Below are 8655 nucleotides of genomic sequence, written 5' to 3' on the forward strand. Positions count from 1 at the left end.
TCTCGCCAGCACCCTCACTCCTTGGCACGCACTTTTTCCTGACACACCCCAGAGTCGGACTTTCTCGCACACCTCCTTTTTCGCACACCAGACCTGTCGCACACTTCACCAACGGCCTCTCACGAACACCCGGGTCCATCTCGACCCCCAAGCTCCTTAAATCCCCTGGCGCATCATACGCACGACCATATTGGTCACCACTTACACCGGGTCCTCTTCCTCTTCGCTTCTCCTCCACCACCTGCGAATCCCTCATCCGGTTAATGAGCACATCATCACGATCCAAACACAGACTTTGGACCAATTCTTTTACTTCCTCTTTTATCTCTTTGTTATCCCCTCTCCGTCGCTTCTTAATTTCGCTCACCCCTTCTTCCACTTCTTCTAATTTCTGCTTCACCTCTTTTATTCCCCGGTACGTCTCCTCAAGCTCGTCCTCCAAGGCTACCTTGACCGTTTCCATGTGCGTCCTCACCTGCCGGTCCTTCGTCTCCATTACCTCTATCACCTCGTCCAACCTCGTTGTCAGTCCCTCACGTACCATCTGACATTCCCTCTTTGTCGCTATCAAGTCGTTTTTTATGTCGTTTTGTGTCGCTTTTAAACCTCCTAATACCGCAGTGTTCCTTTGAACCTGCTCCACTAACTCCGTTTGTCCCACCGTCAGCTGCTCCACCTCCTGCGTCAGGTCCTCTATGCCCCCTTGCAATTTTACAGTCCCCTTTCTCACCTCCTTCTCCATGTGCTCCTTACAGTGCCTCACCTCCTCGCGCACTCCTCCGACCTCCTCACTCACTCCTCCTCTGATCTCCTCTCCCATCACTTGCATCTCCTGCCCAGATGCCACCCTCATCTGCTCCATTTCCTCCCTGTGAGCATCCAGTTTGGCTTCTACCCCCATTCTGACCCCCTCTATCTGCTGCCCCATTTGGTTAACTTCCCTTTCCGCTTGGTCCCTCATGTCCCTCAATTTGCTTTCCATGGTGTTTTCTAACCCCTCTAACCCTTTTTGCATCCCTTCCATTTGATTCTCTTGAGCGGCCATTCTGTTTTCTACCCCCGTTAACCCCTCCTGTATTTCCCCTAATCTATCGTCTAATTTCCCAAATTTCTCGTCTAATCCCTTAAAATTATTGTCTAATCCCCTAAAATTATTGTCTAATCCCTCACCAGTACCCCTCGCTTCGTCCCTCATTACCCCCATTTGGTTTCCCATTACCCCCAATTGCTCACTCTGAGCATCCATCCGGTTCCCCATTACCCCCAATTGCTCACTCTGAGCCCTCATTTGCTCACTATTCTGGGCCATAAGGGCCTTCATTTGTATTAAAAACAAGTTCAAATCCACCGGTGGCGCTGCCACGGTCGCGGGCGCGGTGACCAGCGAGGCGCCATTTTGTGCGTGACAACGCTATTTTGCGACCCTGCCGCCCTCACTGCTTCGCTCTCCTCCCGTCCCTCAATTTGGTCCTGGACCGACCCTGCCTCACTCTCCCCTACCGGACCCCAGCTGTCTTGATCCGCCATAGCGCGACTTTCAAAATTCGGGTTTTTATTTTCGTATAACAAAATCAAATTTCGCCGTTATAATTTCGCGCGGGAAACGCGCTCCGAATCGATTCTAATTGTTACAAATTCGGGCCTAATAAATTTAGTCCCGGGTTCGAATCCCACTCCTGACACCAATTGTTACAGACGTGGCTTAGATGTTATTTACCGAGCGGTTTGGTATGACCACGTCTGCACAAGTTACCCGATTATACCCGAACGTTGACTAATCGCGCTACGCTAGATCAATGAAGGAAAAGACACACGGCTGGGATTAAAATGACACACCAGGGATACGGTTCTCAAGACCTCCGGAGGAGATTATATTCGTTCGGAAGGTTAGATTACAACTACAAGAGGGACAGCATAGTAAGATAAGCACTTAGACACACTCTTATATTATTCCCAACAGACGACAGATAAACGGGACAAAAGGCTGACTCACACGGGGATTGATTGCAAGGAAAGCGGGTATCGATGGCTCAAGGTGCACTCTTGGCTCAAGGACAGGGTCGACCCGGTCCGGTCCAGAGATGCGGGAGGTTTCACAGCGCTCGAGGTGGCGTCTTGTCGTCTCAAGCTGGGGGCGCATCTGACCTCACATCCGGTGAGTCGCTTCGTATATCCGGCGGGGAGTGACACGCCCTCGGCTCGTTAGCTCCGCCTCGTGGAATCGGCACGTTGCTTCTCATTGGGTGTGTGCGGGGGGGTTTACCAGGCTCCGCCCTTGACGAGGAGCTGACAGCCAGCCCCTTTGTGGTAACCCCGTGGAGCGCATGGTCATGGCGGCTAACCGAGCTGGTGGGAGGACGCACACTCCCCCCGCGCAGCGTCGTTGTTGTTGTAATTGTTGTTGTAGTTGTAGTTGTAGTTGTTGTTGTTGTTGTTGTTTGGGGAAGAAGACGGGAGGAGGCTTGGGAAGGTCCTAAACTCACTACTGGTGCCATATAATCACATTCTGGTGCAACGAAGAGTCATAATTAATGGAAACGAGTCCTTAACTGACATAGACTAAGAATAACTAGCAAGATGTCCGAAAGTTGTCTACGTGTGATGCGGTGGACCTGGGCACGACATTTAATGGGGGAAAAAGGGGAAGGTCGGCTCTACTGATTGTTGTTTACAGACAATGGGACTAGGGAATGGGGGATTGGGGATAGTTGGGGAGTATTGGGGAAATAGGGGAATATTTACAAGCGGATATGGAGGCCAAATTCCATATTCGCAACAATATACTCTTTATGAGACCCATTCCATCCCTACCCCCTTTCCCTCCCAAGGAAAAGAGGATATGAGAAAATTCATGTTTGAATAGTCACACTGAATACAACAACAACAACATGCATTTTAAAGGCCATTTTCCCTGCTAGAGCAGGGGTTAGCCTTGCGGTCCCCATGACAATCTACTCCATTTTGCCCTATTTTCTGCATCTCTCCTTGTTAACCCCCTTGCCCGCATTTCTTCTTCCACCATCTTTAGCCAAGTCTTTTTCGGTCTTCCCCGTCCTCTGCTTCCTTCTACATTCATTTCCATCACTCTTCTCAACCAGTCACTTTCATCCTTCCTCAACACATGACCAAACCATCTCAACCTGTTCCTCTTCACAGCATCAATCACAGGCTCTATTCCCATCATCTTTCGCAATTCATCATTTGTCTTCCTCTCTCTCAACGATACTCCACACATCCACCGAACCATTCGCATTTCCACCCTTTCCAACCTTCGTTGCTGCTCTACGTTTATTACCCATGTCTCGCTCCCATAAATCATAACACTTCTCACACATGCAGCATACACCTTTCCCTTCAGCTTCAACGACACTCCCCTCATCATCAGCACGCCACCTAGTTCCCGAAACTTCTTCCATGCACATCTCACTCGAGCAACCGTTGCCGAGTCTGATCCACCTTCTCCATTCAGCATGTCTCCGAGGTAGCAAAATGTTTTCACACCTTCCAGCTTCACGCCATCTCCAAGATCCAACTCAACATTTCCTCCATCTGCAGCTCCCTCTGTGCACACCTTACATTTGAATGTAGCTGCCACACTGGTTAATGACCCTCTCAGACCACTACATTTTTGATGAACCCACTCAGCGCACATTGTACATTGAATGGAGTTCACTCCGACACCCTTCCTACACACAGCACAGGGCCACTTCCCAGTTCTTTCCACCTCACCACATGCTTTACCACTTGCCATCACCTTCGTCTTTCCGATATTCACCTTCAGACCTTTTGTCTCCATACATTCCTTCCACGTGTTCATCTTTTCCTTCAGTCCATCCATACTTTCCGCAATCAACACCAGATCATCTGCATACAACAACTCCCACGGTAAACCCTCCTTTACGTTCTGAGCCAGCACCTCCATCACAGCTACAAATAGTAATGGACTTAGTACCGACCCCTGATGCACTCCCACCTTCACCTCAAACTCACCACTGTTCCCGTCCTTCGTCCTTACAGCTGTGCGTGCTCTTTTGTACATTGCCATCACTACTCTGATCAACCATTCCTCCACTCCTAACTTCCTCAATGCCCATGTCAATACTTTGCGTGGTACCCTATCGAATGCTTTCTCCAAATCAACAAACCCAAGAAACAACTTCTTCCTCTTCTCCATGTACTTCTCCTGCAACTGCCTCACAATGAAAAGCGCGTCTGTCGTTCCTCTTCCTGGCATGAATCCAAATTGCATTTCGTCGATCTTCACTTTCTTCCTTATCCTCCTCTCCAACACCCTTTCCAATACCTTCATTCCATGCTCCAATAACTTTATCGCTCGGTACGAGCCACACTCCAGAGGGTCACCTTTCCCCTTGTATAGAGGGATGAGGGTACTTAGTTCCCAACCACTGGAATGCGGCCTTCTTTCACCACCAGATTACAGATCTCTGTCATTCTCTTCACACCCCAACTTCCTGCTGCCTTCAACATATCTCCCACAACTCCCGTCGGCCCTCCCGCTTTTCTACCCTTTATTGCTTTTATCGCTTCCTCAACTTCCTTCTCAGTTATCTTCTCTGCCGGTCCTAAAACAGGGTTACTCTCTATGTTGCCATCCCATTCATTCTCTGTATTCAACAGCATTTCCATATATCTTTTCCATCTTCCTTTAATTCCATCTGGGTCGACAACGATTTGTCCCACTTCATCCTTCAAGCAACTCACCCCCATCACATCACACCTCTCTTTCGCTATCTGCTTTGCAATCCTGAATACTGCTTTCTGACCCTCTTCCGAATAAATCACACTGAATAGGGTAATAGTCACACTGAATAATAAATATTATTATTATTAACATGAAAAACCCATTTCACATCCTCAAATATATAAATCGTGTTAATGAAGCTTTATTATGGTGTTAACAAAGCAACAATTAAAGTAAAAAAAAGAGCCTCAGAACTGGAATAAAAATGGCAATATGGAACAAAACTGGCATGCCACTGTCATCATAACGTATACGAGAAAAGTAGGTAATGTTTGCTGAAAACGAAGGAGTTATAAATAGTCAGGTTCACTATGTTTTTTCGTTCAAAATCATGGTAGATTAGCAAACCTATACATTTTTGGAAACGTTATTACATGGAAAATCTGAAAATCAATGCTTACATTTGCCAATTCCGACCAATTCGACCAATCGACCAATTCCATTCGACCAATCGCTTCGATCGACCAATTCGATCGATTCGATTCGATTCATCGAATTCGATTCGATCGACCATTCGACCAATTCGATTTGCCAATCAATTTGACCGACCTTTGCTTGTGTGGAACGGACTGTGAAAACGATGTGGACTATATTGTCGGATACGACACACAGGACAGTGATGATGAACTCTAAATGGCATATTCTGTAATCGTGTATGTTTGATGCCATTGACTGCCTGTGTATATTTTGTCATTGACTGCCTGTGTAGATGTGAAGTTATACTGACTGCATGTGTATGTATGATTTTGCTGACTGCCTGTGTATGTTTGGTGATATGAATTATTGTTACACATTTTGATGTTATTAACTGCCTGTACAAAATGATAACATGTATTTGATTATGCAACTTATCGCGAATATAAAGACAGTATTTTGCAATTCAAAACCTTTGATTCGTGTCTTACCATTCCCCATAGCACTAATTTGATACTTTCATTGGATTCCTTGTCCCTGAAAATATAGGTTTAGTATATTTTAAAAAGTTTTTAGGGTAATTAGAGGCAAAAATAGAACAAAATATGTATTTTACAGTGGCCATTTTGAAAATCCAAAATGGCCGCCATACAGGTATCTCTCCAAATGTAAACATTGATTTTTAGTTTCCTTATGCTATAACCTTTCCAAAAATGTATAGGTTTGCTAATCTACCATGATTTTGAACGAAATATAATTTATTGACAGAGTGAACCTGACTAAAAGGGGCTATAACACTCCACCTCCGTAACATGACGTACCATTACATACATACCTACCACATACCATAACATACCTATCACGAACCAACCCCAAGCATAACACTGACGAATCTCCAGTCTACCACCAACCGACCATCTTTCGGTAGCAGGTTATCTGTTTCAGCGACCTCACAGAGTGAAGTCCCTGCCCTATGCAAGTCCCGGGCTCAGCTGGCTCCGGCTGACAGTACCTGATATGGGCCCCTTGTCTGGAGTAACAGATCCCCACTGCCTTGTGGGGGAAGCCTCTTTCGGATAAGTCTATGAGAAGGACACTCGGATATCAAACTACACCTGTAGGTCACCCTGGGCAGTGCTACATTGTGGATAAATGTGCCCATGAAAGTCAGTGGTGCCACCAATTTAGGCATCACCACGCAGCATCTGCAGACAACTGTGTCCACTTTGGACACGTCAAGGGCAGCCGTCATCATTCCAACCACCTGGCCAGTCTACTGCACCTATGTGCATCAGACTGTACGTTGCATTTACTGCGCCTGCAGCCAACGATGATCATAGGAATAGAGAGTGGGAGAGGGCTAGCGCACACCTCTATCACTTTAATTGCTTCTCTGTGCAGGTTTTTCCCTTCATTGGCACCTGCTCAGTTGTTCACCATCATTTTTACCCATACACCCATTGCACAACGCACAATGCTTAGTGAGCACACCAACGAAGGGAAAAGATTCATCAATAGCGACGACTCACACAATCACAACCAACATCCAGCCTACCACGAACCGACCTCCAGCCTACCACTATCCGACCTCCAGCCTACCACTAACCGACCTCCAGCGTACCACGAACCGACATCCAGCGTACCACTGACCGACCTCCAGCCTACCACTATCCGATCTCCAGCCTACCACTAACCGACCTCCAGCGTACCACGAACCGACCTCCAGCATACCACGAACCGACCTCCTGCCTACCACTAACCGACCTCCTGCCTACCACTATCCGACCTCCAGCCTACCACTAACCGACCTCCAGCGTACCACGAACCGACCTCCAGCCTACCACTATCCGACCTCCAGCCTACCATTAACCGACCTCCAGCATACCACGAACCAACCTCCAACCTACCACTAACCGACCTCCAGCGTACCACTAAGCCCGACCCCCAGCCAACCACTATCCGACCTCCATTTTACCACCACCCGACCTCCAGCCTACCACTAACTGATCTCCATCTTGCCACTAACCAACCCCTAGCCTACCACTACCCAACCCCCACTATAACACTCAGCAACCCCCAGTACAACACTCACCAACACTCATCGAACCCCAGTTTAACACTCACCGATCCCCAGTATAACACTCACCGATCCCCAGTATAACACTCACCGACCCCCAGTATAACACTCACCGACCCCCAGTATAACACTCACCGACCCCCAGTATAACACTCACCTACCCCCAGTATAACACTCACCAACCCCCAGTACATTTCATAAAATATAGTTGGCTCCTGACAATGCTTTGATTAGCAGTGAGGTTTGTGACACTGACAAAGATGTAGAGACAACGAGTGGGCAAAGCAAATGATTGTGGTGGTAATGGTTGTGGTGGACATGGATGTGGTGCTAATGAATGTGGTGGTAATTTTGTGGTGATAATGGATGTGGTGGTGATTGATGTGGTTGTAATGGTTGTAGCAGTAATCATACGATAGCAATATTGAAGGATGCTGAACTATGTAAGATTTTGATCATTAAATGACAGGGAATAGTGAAGATGTTGGTTGGAGATCTTTTCACCATTGCACTAATAAAGATGGTGGAGGAGAAGTGGTCATCGAGCGTGTAAATGATCATTGGCTGAGCAACTCGACTTTGCGCCGGAAGCGGAACAGGACATCTTCCCTGGGGGGTTGTATGCCGATGTAACCACGTGATTTGGGTGGGGGATCTTCAGGGTGTATGAGCTCCATGTCGAAGTGACAGAACAACAATACCATCATCTGCCTGATCTCGTTGAGGGCAAAAAACCGCCCAGGACACATACTCGAACCTGAGCCAAAGGGCATCAAGAAGTGTTTGAGTTCCCGACCCCGGTACTGGAAAGATGTTCGCTCATTCCTGAACTCATCGATGTAACGATCATGGTGGAATTCCTGGTGAAATATCGTTCCGACAGTTAGAAAATTTAACTATCTCCTTACTTGCAACCAATAGTTATTCCACAAAAATAGATGTAAAAGTAATTAAACATTTGGGAATTGTCGGGTGGGGTGGGAGAAGGGGGAGTTCGCAAATTCTCTATGTAAATGTGTATCGTGGAGCACCGCCTCCAGGTGGGAGAGGGTATTACAAATCCCCATACAAAACAGTACAGTATTCCTGTCCCCACGTTATCCAGTGCAGTAAGGTGTTTTAAATTATGCAGAGGTATTTTGAATTAGTTGTTTGGATAAAGATAATAACACAACTCCCCTGACCACTCCCATAGGGAGCAGGTGCTTCAAGTAAATAATAATATTTGCAAAAACACACACCACATTCTTTTGAAGGAGAATGGCAGCCGTAAGTTGTATATTCAAGGTTTGTGAGACGTTAATGTAGGGGTTAGTGAGAGATTACTAGTAGGGGTAATGAGATATGACTACAAGGGGTTAATGAGAGATTACAAGTAGGGATTAATGAGAGATTACGAGAA

This window comes from Myxine glutinosa, chromosome 11 (genome assembly GCF_964187855.1).
Source record: "Myxine glutinosa chromosome 11, kmMyxGlut1.1, whole genome shotgun sequence".
In the NCBI taxonomy this organism is placed as follows: Eukaryota; Metazoa; Chordata; class Myxini; order Myxiniformes; family Myxinidae; genus Myxine; species Myxine glutinosa.